Below are 11,180 nucleotides of genomic sequence, written 5' to 3'. Positions count from 1 at the left end.
ATGCATTTTAATCATTCAGAAACTAACCTACTCCATTCATGTTGTAGAACAAGTAAATTACGCAGAAACACGCCATGGAGGTTTTGCTAGGGAAGACAGTGGCAGCAGTGCTGGCGTCTCACGTCCCATAGGCTGAGCAGTCAAAAAGAAATAGCGGAACATACTTTTCCTGTGTCGAGTTTTAGCTCTTCTCACGGACGTTTCCGTGGTCGTTGTGTTGTGGCTCTGGGCTCGAAGCGACAGGCGAAAATGAGTCAACAGTGACACGTACGTGGTTCAATGAATGGCAGGGCCTTAATAAAGATAGATGAAACGGCGGTTGGGGTAGTGGAGTCCTGAAGCGGCCGTATTGCGCGGGCAATAAGCTCACCAAGTTAGACTGTTATTATGCTAATAACGAGGGGGCTGTGGGTTCGATCCCACCAAGGGCTATTCCATTTTGTTTCCCTAAAAGGCAAATCCCAAGTGATCTGTACAAGGACTAAGGCGTCCGCCCGTCTGGCGACGTTCTCGCCAACTTGTATGCCACGCCAAAGACACGGGTCCATGCCCGATCACCGAAATTCGACAGCGTTGGGCGTGGTTAGTACTCAGGTGGGTGACCAGCTAGGAAGTCCGCGAGCTATTGGTTTCTTCAGTTTTGCCTTTTTCCTTAGTTTTTGAGTCTGCTGCGCGGAAATCCTGCGGTCCAGCACGCTGACACCTCTCTTGCTTCTCGGTACGCACAGGGGCGAACCTGCGGCCACTGTCAAATGAAAGAGTCCGTTGTGTGTTTGTCGATTTGGCGTCTCCCAGTCGTTTCTAGCGCCAGTCCTCTACATATACGGCCATTTGCAAGCGTCAGCTTTCGCGTCAGCCGAGCAAAGTCGAGACAAGTCGACACATGAGGACACACGATGCTGTGAATCGTAATCCGCACTAGCCTTCGCGGAGCGAGACGAGGGGTGGAGGAAAACCATTCGTACCACAACTGTTCGGAAATTCGAAGATCAAGTAGCGTTGAACACACTCTCCTGAGTAAAGGAGACAACTTCCGTGTGGTGTCCGGGTTTCGAACCCGGATCAGCTACTTGGGAAGCAACCACGCTGACCGACACACCACCACTGCCTTCCCCTACAAGCTGTTTGCGCCGTGATGTGTCGCCTTCCCTCCTGGCGCCAGAGGACGAAGGCTATCTCGCTGTAGGCGCTCAACGCCGAGTGGAAGGCGAACACATCTGAACCCGTTTTCCTGGTGCTGCTAGGGCGATATACTGTGACTAGGCGCAGAACTGACTTCCACTGAAGAAATCTGCCCTTTAATGCACATCAGGGCCAACACGAAATTTCTAATATGAAGTACTCACTGACGATCCAAAGACGTTTCAGTACGTATGCGTCGGTACCGCCGGGGCAGTGCCTAAGTATTGTAAAGTGAAGGTGACAGTTCGATCCTCACACGAAGTATTTCATTGGCTTCCCACGAGTACGTAATGCACAGCGTGGCTGTTGCTAGGAAACGGCCTTAGATGCCGTTTGCTAATATCTGCTTTCTTTTGCGTCAATGTGGAAATTATCCTATTACTAAATACAGTTGTGCTGGTTACAGTTCGAACTGGACACGACGGAAGAGCGCGGGATGCGTTTCCTACGCCACATCTGACATTGCGCCTTAAATATTGTAAGACTGACATAATTCCGTCCTACCGAAAAAAGAAACAGATTTCGCAGTCAGGTTCTTGAGATAATGCTAGAGACGGAAGTCACTGGGGCTGTTGTCTCACACGTCAGATTGGCCGAGCGGTCTAAGGCGCCAGATTTAAGCTCTGGTTCCCGAAAGGGAGCGTGGGTTCGAACCCCACATCTGACAATGCATTTTAATCATTCAGAAACTAACCTACTCCATTCATGTTGTAGAACAAGTAAATTACGCAGAAACACGCCATGGAGGTTTTGCTAGGGAAGACAGTGGCAGCAGTGCTGGCGTCTCACGTCCCATAGGCTGAGCAGTCAAAAAGAAATAGCGGAACATACTTTTCCTGTGTCGAGTTTTAGCTCTTCTCACGGACGTTTCCGTGGTCGTTGTGTTGTGGCTCTGGGCTCGAAGCGACAGGCGAAAATGAGTCAACAGTGACACGTACGTGGTTCAATGAATGGCAGGGCCTTAATAAAGATAGATGAAACGGCGGTTGGGGTAGTGGAGTCCTGAAGCGGCCGTATTGCGCGGGCAATAAGCTCACCAAGTTAGACTGTTATTATGCTAATAACGAGGGGGCTGTGGGTTCGATCCCACCAAGGGCTATTCCATTTTGTTTCCCTAAAAGGCAAATCCCAAGTGATCTGTACAAGGACTAAGGCGTCCGCCCGTCTGGCGACGTTCTCGCCAACTTGTATGCCACGCCAAAGACACGGGTCCATGCCCGATCACCGAAATTCGACAGCGTTGGGCGTGGTTAGTACTCAGGTGGGTGACCAGCTAGGAAGTCCGCGAGCTATTGGTTTCTTCAGTTTTGCCTTTTTCCTTAGTTTTTGAGTCTGCTGCGCGGAAATCCTGCGGTCCAGCACGCTGACACCTCTCTTGCTTCTCGGTACGCACAGGGGCGAACCTGCGGCCACTGTCAAATGAAAGAGTCCGTTGTGTGTTTGTCGATTTGGCGTCTCCCAGTCGTTTCTAGCGCCAGTCCTCTACATATACGGCCATTTGCAAGCGTCAGCTTTCGCGTCAGCCGAGCAAAGTCGAGACAAGTCGACACATGAGGACACACGATGCTGTGAATCGTAATCCGCACTAGCCTTCGCGGAGCGAGACGAGGGGTGGAGGAAAACCATTCGTACCACAACTGTTCGGAAATTCGAAGATCAAGTAGCGTTGAACACACTCTCCTGAGTAAAGGAGACAACTTCCGTGTGGTGTCCGGGTTTCGAACCCGGATCAGCTACTTGGGAAGCAACCACGCTGACCGACACACCACCACTGCCTTCCCCTACAAGCTGTTTGCGCCGTGATGTGTCGCCTTCCCTCCTGGCGCCAGAGGACGAAGGCTATCTCGCTGTAGGCGCTCAACGCCGAGTGGAAGGCGAACACATCTGAACCCGTTTTCCTGGTGCTGCTAGGGCGATATACTGTGACTAGGCGCAGAACTGACTTCCACTGAAGAAATCTGCCCTTTAATGCACATCAGGGCCAACACGAAATTTCTAATATGAAGTACTCACTGACGATCCAAAGACGTTTCAGTACGTATGCGTCGGTACCGCCGGGGCAGTGCCTAAGTATTGTAAAGTGAAGGTGACAGTTCGATCCTCACACGAAGTATTTCATTGGCTTCCCACGAGTACGTAATGCACAGCGTGGCTGTTGCTAGGAAACGGCCTTAGATGCCGTTTGCTAATATCTGCTTTCTTTTGCGTCAATGTGGAAATTATCCTATTACTAAATACAGTTGTGCTGGTTACAGTTCAAACTGGATACGACGGAAGAGCGCGGGATGCGTTTCCTACGCCACATCTGACATTGCGCCTTAAATATTGTAAGACTGACATAATTCCGTCCTACCGAAAAAAGAAACAGATTTCGCAGTCAGGTTCTTGAGATAATGCTAGAGACGGAAGTCACTGGGGCTGTTGTCTCACACGTCAGATTGGCCGAGCGGTCTAAGGCGCCAGATTTAAGCTCTGGTTCCCGAAAGGGAGCGTGGGTTCGAACCCCACATCTGACAATGCATTTTAATCATTCAGAAACTAACCTACTCCATTCATGTTGTAGAACAAGTAAATTACGCAGAAACACGCCATGGAGGTTTTGCTAGGGAAGACAGTGGCAGCAGTGCTGGCGTCTCACGTCCCATAGGCTGAGCAGTCAAAAAGAAATAGCGGAACATACTTTTCCTGTGTCGAGTTTTAGCTCTTCTCACGGACGTTTCCGTGGTCGTTGTGTTGTGGCTCTGGGCTCGAAGCGACAGGCGAAAATGAGTCAACAGTGACACGTACGTGGTTCAATGAATGGCAGGGCCTTAATAAAGATAGATGAAACGGCGGTTGGGGTAGTGGAGTCCTGAAGCGGCCGTATTGCGCGGGCAATAAGCTCACCAAGTTAGACTGTTATTATGCTAATAACGAGGGGGCTGTGGGTTCGATCCCACCAAGGGCTATTCCATTTTGTTTCCCTAAAAGGCAAATCCCAAGTGATCTGTACAAGGACTAAGGCGTCCGCCCGTCTGGCGACGTTCTCGCCAACTTGTATGCCACGCCAAAGACACGGGTCCATGCCCGATCACCGAAATTCGACAGCGTTGGGCGTGGTTAGTACTCAGGTGGGTGACCAGCTAGGAAGTCCGCGAGCTATTGGTTTCTTCAGTTTTGCCTTTTTCCTTAGTTTTTGAGTCTGCTGCGCGGAAATCCTGCGGTCCAGCACGCTGACACCTCTCTTGCTTCTCGGTACGCACAGGGGCGAACCTGCGGCCACTGTCAAATGAAAGAGTCCGTTGTGTGTTTGTCGATTTGGCGTCTCCCAGTCGTTTCTAGCGCCAGTCCTCTACATATACGGCCATTTGCAAGCGTCAGCCGAGCAAAGTCGAGACAAGTCGACACATGAGGACACACGATGCTGTGAATCGTAATCCGCACTAGCCTTCGCGGAGCGAGACGAGGGGTGGAGGAAAACCATTCGTACCACAACTGTTCGGAAATTCGAAGATCAAGTAGCGTTGAACACACTCTCCTGAGTAAAGGAGACAACTTCCGTGTGGTGTCCGGGTTTCGAACCCGGATCAGCTACTTGGGAAGCAACCACGCTGACCGACACACCACCACTGCCTTCCCCTACAAGCTGTTTGCGCCGTGATGTGTCGCCTTCCCTCCTGGCGCCAGAGGACGAAGGCTATCTCGCTGTAGGCGCTCAACGCCGAGTGGAAGGCGAACACATCTGAACCCGTTTTCCTGGTGCTGCTAGGGCGATATACTGTGACTAGGCGCAGAACTGACTTCCACTGAAGAAATCTGCCCTTTAATGCACATCAGGGCCAACACGAAATTTCTAATATGAAGTACTCACTGACGATCCAAAGACGTTTCAGTACGTATGCGTCGGTACCGCCGGGGCAGTGCCTAAGTATTGTAAAGTGAAGGTGACAGTTCGATCCTCACACGAAGTATTTCATTGGCTTCCCACGAGTACGTAATGCACAGCGTGGCTGTTGCTAGGAAACGGCCTTAGATGCCGTTTGCTAATATCTGCTTTCTTTTGCGTCAATGTGGAAATTATCCTATTACTAAATACAGTTGTGCTGGTTACAGTTCGAACTGGACACGACGGAAGAGCGCGGGATGCGTTTCCTACGCCACATCTGACATTGCGCCTTAAATATTGTAAGACTGACATAATTCCGTCCTACCGAAAAAAGAAACAGATTTCGCAGTCAGGTTCTTGAGATAATGCTAGAGACGGAAGTCACTGGGGCTGTTGTCTCACACGTCAGATTGGCCGAGCGGTCTAAGGCGCCAGATTTAAGCTCTGGTTCCCGAAAGGGAGCGTGGGTTCGAACCCCACATCTGACAATGCATTTTAATCATTCAGAAACTAACCTACTCCATTCATGTTGTAGAACAAGTAAATTACGCAGAAACACGCCATGGAGGTTTTGCTAGGGAAGACAGTGGCAGCAGTGCTGGCGTCTCACGTCCCATAGGCTGAGCAGTCAAAAAGAAATAGCGGAACATACTTTTCCTGTGTCGAGTTTTAGCTCTTCTCACGGACGTTTCCGTGGTCGTTGTGTTGTGGCTCTGGGCTCGAAGCGACAGGCGAAAATGAGTCAACAGTGACACGTACGTGGTTCAATGAATGGCAGGGCCTTAATAAAGATAGATGAAACGGCGGTTGGGGTAGTGGAGTCCTGAAGCGGCCGTATTGCGCGGGCAATAAGCTCACCAAGTTAGACTGTTATTATGCTAATAACGAGGGGGCTGTGGGTTCGATCCCACCAAGGGCTATTCCATTTTGTTTCCCTAAAAGGCAAATCCCAAGTGATCTGTACAAGGACTAAGGCGTCCGCCCGTCTGGCGACGTTCTCGCCAACTTGTATGCCACGCCAAAGACACGGGTCCATGCCCGATCACCGAAATTCGACAGCGTTGGGCGTGGTTAGTACTCAGGTGGGTGACCAGCTAGGAAGTCCGCGAGCTATTGGTTTCTTCAGTTTTGCCTTTTTCCTTAGTTTTTGAGTCTGCTGCGCGGAAATCCTGCGGTCCAGCACGCTGACACCTCTCTTGCTTCTCGGTACGCACAGGGGCGAACCTGCGGCCACTGTCAAATGAAAGAGTCCGTTGTGTGTTTGTCGATTTGGCGTCTCCCAGTCGTTTCTAGCGCCAGTCCTCTACATATACGGCCATTTGCAAGCGTCAGCTTTCGCGTCAGCCGAGCAAAGTCGAGACAAGTCGACACATGAGGACACACGATGCTGTGAATCGTAATCCGCACTAGCCTTCGCGGAGCGAGACGAGGGGTGGAGGAAAACCATTCGTACCACAACTGTTCGGTAATTCGAAGATCAAGTAGCGTTGAACACACTCTCCTGAGTAAAGGAGACAACTTCCGTGTGGTGTCCGGGTTTCGAACCCGGATCAGCTACTTGGGAAGCAACCACGCTGACCGACACACCACCACTGCCTTCCCCTACAAGCTGTTTGCGCCGTGATGTGTCGCCTTCCCTCCTGGCGCCAGAGGACGAAGGCTATCTCGCTGTAGGCGCTCAACGCCGAGTGGAAGGCGAACACATCTGAACCCGTTTTCCTGGTGCTGCTAGGGCGATATACTGTGACTAGGCGCAGAACTGACTTCCACTGAAGAAATCTGCCCTTTAATGCACATCAGGGCCAACACGAAATTTCTAATATGAAGTACTCACTGACGATCCAAAGACGTTTCAGTACGTATGCGTCGGTACCGCCGGGGCAGTGCCTAAGTATTGTAAAGTGAAGGTGACAGTTCGATCCTCACACGAAGTATTTCATTGGCTTCCCACGAGTACGTAATGCACAGCGTGGCTGTTGCTAGGAAACGGCCTTAGATGCCGTTTGCTAATATCTGCTTTCTTTTGCGTCAATGTGGAAATTATCCTATTACTAAATACAGTTGTGCTGGTTACAGTTCAAACTGGATACGACGGAAGAGCGCGGGATGCGTTTCCTACGCCACATCTGACATTGCGCCTTAAATATTGTAAGACTGACATAATTCCGTCCTACCGAAAAAAGAAACAGATTTCGCAGTCAGGTTCTTGAGATAATGCTAGAGACGGAAGTCACTGGGGCTGTCGTCTCACACGTCAGATTGGCCGAGCGGTCTAAGGCGCCAGATTTAAGCTCTGGTTCCCGAAAGGGAGCGTGGGTTCGAACCCCACATCTGACAATGCATTTTAATCATTCAGAAACTAACCTACTCCATTCATGTTGTAGAACAAGTAAATTACGCAGAAACACGCCATGGAGGTTTTGCTAGGGAAGACAGTGGCAGCAGTGCTGGCGTCTCACGTCCCATAGGCTGAGCAGTCAAAAAGAAATAGCGGAACATACTTTTCCTGTGTCGAGTTTTAGCTCTTCTCACGGACGTTTCCGTGGTCGTTGTGTTGTGGCTCTGGGCTCGAAGCGACAGGCGAAAATGAGTCAACAGTGACACGTACGTGGTTCAATGAATGGCAGGGCCTTAATAAAGATAGATGAAACGGCGGTTGGGGTAGTGGAGTCCTGAAGCGGCCGTATTGCGCGGGCAATAAGCTCACCAAGTTAGACTGTTATTATGCTAATAACGAGGGGGCTGTGGGTTCGATCCCACCAAGGGCTATTCCATTTTGTTTCCCTAAAAGGCAAATCCCAAGTGATCTGTACAAGGACTAAGGCGTCCGCCCGTCTGGCGACGTTCTCGCCAACTTGTATGCCACGCCAAAGACACGGGTCCATGCCCGATCACCGAAATTCGACAGCGTTGGGCGTGGTTAGTACTCAGGTGGGTGACCAGCTAGGAAGTCCGCGAGCTATTGGTTTCTTCAGTTTTGCCTTTTTCCTTAGTTTTTGAGTCTGCTGCGCGGAAATCCTGCGGTCCAGCACGCTGACACCTCTCTTGCTTCTCGGTACGCACAGGGGCGAACCTGCGGCCACTGTCAAATGAAAGAGTCCGTTGTGTGTTTGTCGATTTGGCGTCTCCCAGTCGTTTCTAGCGCCAGTCCTCTACATATACGGCCATTTGCAAGCGTCAGCTTTCGCGTCAGCCGAGCAAAGTCGAGACAAGTCGACACATGAGGACACACGATGCTGTGAATCGTAATCCGCACTAGCCTTCGCGGAGCGAGACGAGGGGTGGAGGAAAACCATTCGTACCACAACTGTTCGGAAATTCGAAGATCAAGTAGCGTTGAACACACTCTCCTGAGTAAAGGAGACAACTTCCGTGTGGTGTCCGGGTTTCGAACCCGGATCAGCTACTTGGGAAGCAACCACGCTGACCGACACACCACCACTGCCTTCCCCTACAAGCTGTTTGCGCCGTGATGTGTCGCCTTCCCTCCTGGCGCCAGAGGACGAAGGCTATCTCGCTGTAGGCGCTCAACGCCGAGTGGAAGGCGAACACATCTGAACCCGTTTTCCTGGTGCTGCTAGGGCGATATACTGTGACTAGGCGCAGAACTGACTTCCACTGAAGAAATCTGCCCTTTAATGCACATCAGGGCCAACACGAAATTTCTAATATGAAGTACTCACTGACGATCCAAAGACGTTTCAGTACGTATGCGTCGGTACCGCCGGGGCAGTGCCTAAGTATTGTAAAGTGAAGGTGACAGTTCGATCCTCACACGAAGTATTTCATTGGCTTCCCACGAGTACGTAATGCACAGCGTGGCTGTTGCTAGGAAACGGCCTTAGATGCCGTTTGCTAATATCTGCTTTCTTTTGCGTCAATGTGGAAATTATCCTATTACTAAATACAGTTGTGCTGGTTACAGTTCAAACTGGATACGACGGAAGAGCGCGGGATGCGTTTCCTACGCCACATCTGACATTGCGCCTTAAATATTGTAAGACTGACATAATTCCGTCCTACCGAAAAAAGAAACAGATTTCGCAGTCAGGTTCTTGAGATAATGCTAGAGACGGAAGTCACTGGGGCTGTTGTCTCACACGTCAGATTGGCCGAGCGGTCTAAGGCGCCAGATTTAAGCTCTGGTTCCCGAAAGGGAGCGTGGGTTCGAACCCCACATCTGACAATGCATTTTAATCATTCAGAAACTAACCTACTCCATTCATGTTGTAGAACAAGTAAATTACGCAGAAACACGCCATGGAGGTTTTGCTAGGGAAGACAGTGGCAGCAGTGCTGGCGTCTCACGTCCCATAGGCTGAGCAGTCAAAAAGAAATAGCGGAACATACTTTTCCTGTGTCGAGTTTTAGCTCTTCTCACGGACGTTTCCGTGGTCGTTGTGTTGTGGCTCTGGGCTCGAAGCGACAGGCGAAAATGAGTCAACAGTGACACGTACGTGGTTCAATGAATGGCAGGGCCTTAATAAAGATAGATGAAACGGCGGTTGGGGTAGTGGAGTCCTGAAGCGGCCGTATTGCGCGGGCAATAAGCTCACCAAGTTAGACTGTTATTATGCTAATAACGAGGGGGCTGTGGGTTCGATCCCACCAAGGGCTATTCCATTTTGTTTCCCTAAAAGGCAAATCCCAAGTGATCTGTACAAGGACTAAGGCGTCCGCCCGTCTGGCGACGTTCTCGCCAACTTGTATGCCACGCCAAAGACACGGGTCCATGCCCGATCACCGAAATTCGACAGCGTTGGGCGTGGTTAGTACTCAGGTGGGTGACCAGCTAGGAAGTCCGCGAGCTATTGGTTTCTTCAGTTTTGCCTTTTTCCTTAGTTTTTGAGTCTGCTGCGCGGAAATCCTGCGGTCCAGCACGCTGACACCTCTCTTGCTTCTCGGTACGCACAGGGGCGAACCTGCGGCCACTGTCAAATGAAAGAGTCCGTTGTGTGTTTGTCGATTTGGCGTCTCCCAGTCGTTTCTAGCGCCAGTCCTCTACATATACGGCCATTTGCAAGCGTCAGCTTTCGCGTCAGCCGAGCAAAGTCGAGACAAGTCGACACATGAGGACACACGATGCTGTGAATCGTAATCCGCACTAGCCTTCGCGGAGCGAGACGAGGGGTGGAGGAAAACCATTCGTACCACAACTGTTCGGAAATTCGAAGATCAAGTAGCGTTGAACACACTCTCCTGAGTAAAGGAGACAACTTCCGTGTGGTGTCCGGGTTTCGAACCCGGATCAGCTACTTGGGAAGCAACCACGCTGACCGACACACCACCACTGCCTTCCCCTACAAGCTGTTTGCGCCGTGATGTGTCGCCTTCCCTCCTGGCGCCAGAGGACGAAGGCTATCTCGCTGTAGGCGCTCAACGCCGAGTGGAAGGCGAACACATCTGAACCCGTTTTCCTGGTGCTGCTAGGGCGATATACTGTGACTAGGCGCAGAACTGACTTCCACTGAAGAAATCTGCCCTTTAATGCACATCAGGGCCAACACGAAATTTCTAATATGAAGTACTCACTGACGATCCAAAGACGTTTCAGTACGTATGCGTCGGTACCGCCGGGGCAGTGCCTAAGTATTGTAAAGTGAAGGTGACAGTTCGATCCTCACACGAAGTATTTCATTGGCTTCCCACGAGTACGTAATGCACAGCGTGGCTGTTGCTAGGAAACGGCCTTAGATGCCGTTTGCTAATATCTGCTTTCTTTTGCGTCAATGTGGAAATTATCCTATTACTAAATACAGTTGTGCTGGTTACAGTTCAAACTGGATACGACGGAAGAGCGCGGGATGCGTTTCCTACGCCACATCTGACATTGCGCCTTAAATATTGTAAGACTGACAAAATTCCGTCCTACCGAAAAAAGAAACAGATTTCGCAGTCAGGTTCTTGAGATAATGCTAGAGACGGAAGTCACTGGGGCTGTCGTCTCACACGTCAGATTGGCCGAGCGGTCTAAGGCGCCAGATTTAAGCTCTGGTTCCCGAAAGGGAGCGTGGGTTCGAACCCCACATCTGACAATGCATTTTAATCATTCAGAAACTAACCTACTCCATTCATGTTGTAGAACAAGTAAATTACGCAGAAACACGCCATGGAGGTTTTGCTAGGGAAGACA

At 50.6% G+C, this 11,180-nt stretch overlaps 6 non-coding genes across 6 annotated transcripts; all 6 read left to right on the top strand.

Annotated features, from left to right (window-relative positions):
- The first annotated feature begins 1,765 nt into the window (after positions 1-1,765).
- On the top strand, positions 1,766-1,849 carry Trnal-uaa (transfer RNA leucine (anticodon UAA)). The gene has a single exon. It is a non-coding gene; the product is annotated as a tRNA-Leu (tRNA).
- A 1,765-nt stretch (positions 1,850-3,614) lies between these two features.
- Positions 3,615-3,698, top strand: Trnal-uaa (transfer RNA leucine (anticodon UAA)). The gene has a single exon. It is a non-coding gene; the product is annotated as a tRNA-Leu (tRNA).
- Positions 3,699-5,451: 1,753 nt separating this feature from the next.
- Positions 5,452-5,535, top strand: Trnal-uaa (transfer RNA leucine (anticodon UAA)). The gene has a single exon. It is a non-coding gene; the product is annotated as a tRNA-Leu (tRNA).
- A 1,765-nt stretch (positions 5,536-7,300) lies between these two features.
- Positions 7,301-7,384, top strand: Trnal-uaa (transfer RNA leucine (anticodon UAA)). The gene has a single exon. It is a non-coding gene; the product is annotated as a tRNA-Leu (tRNA).
- A 1,765-nt stretch (positions 7,385-9,149) lies between these two features.
- Positions 9,150-9,233, top strand: Trnal-uaa (transfer RNA leucine (anticodon UAA)). Its single transcript has one exon. It is a non-coding gene; the product is annotated as a tRNA-Leu (tRNA).
- A 1,765-nt stretch (positions 9,234-10,998) lies between these two features.
- Trnal-uaa (transfer RNA leucine (anticodon UAA)) lies at positions 10,999-11,082 on the top strand. Its single transcript has one exon. It is a non-coding gene; the product is annotated as a tRNA-Leu (tRNA).
- The last annotated feature ends 98 nt before the right edge of the window (positions 11,083-11,180 follow it).

The sequence above is a fragment of the Schistocerca gregaria genome, chromosome 7 (genome assembly GCF_023897955.1).
Source record: "Schistocerca gregaria isolate iqSchGreg1 chromosome 7, iqSchGreg1.2, whole genome shotgun sequence".
NCBI lineage: Eukaryota > Metazoa > Arthropoda > Insecta > Orthoptera > Acrididae > Schistocerca > Schistocerca gregaria.
Note: the sequence above shows the minus strand (reverse complement) of the source record. Positions and strands in the feature narration are given on the sequence as shown.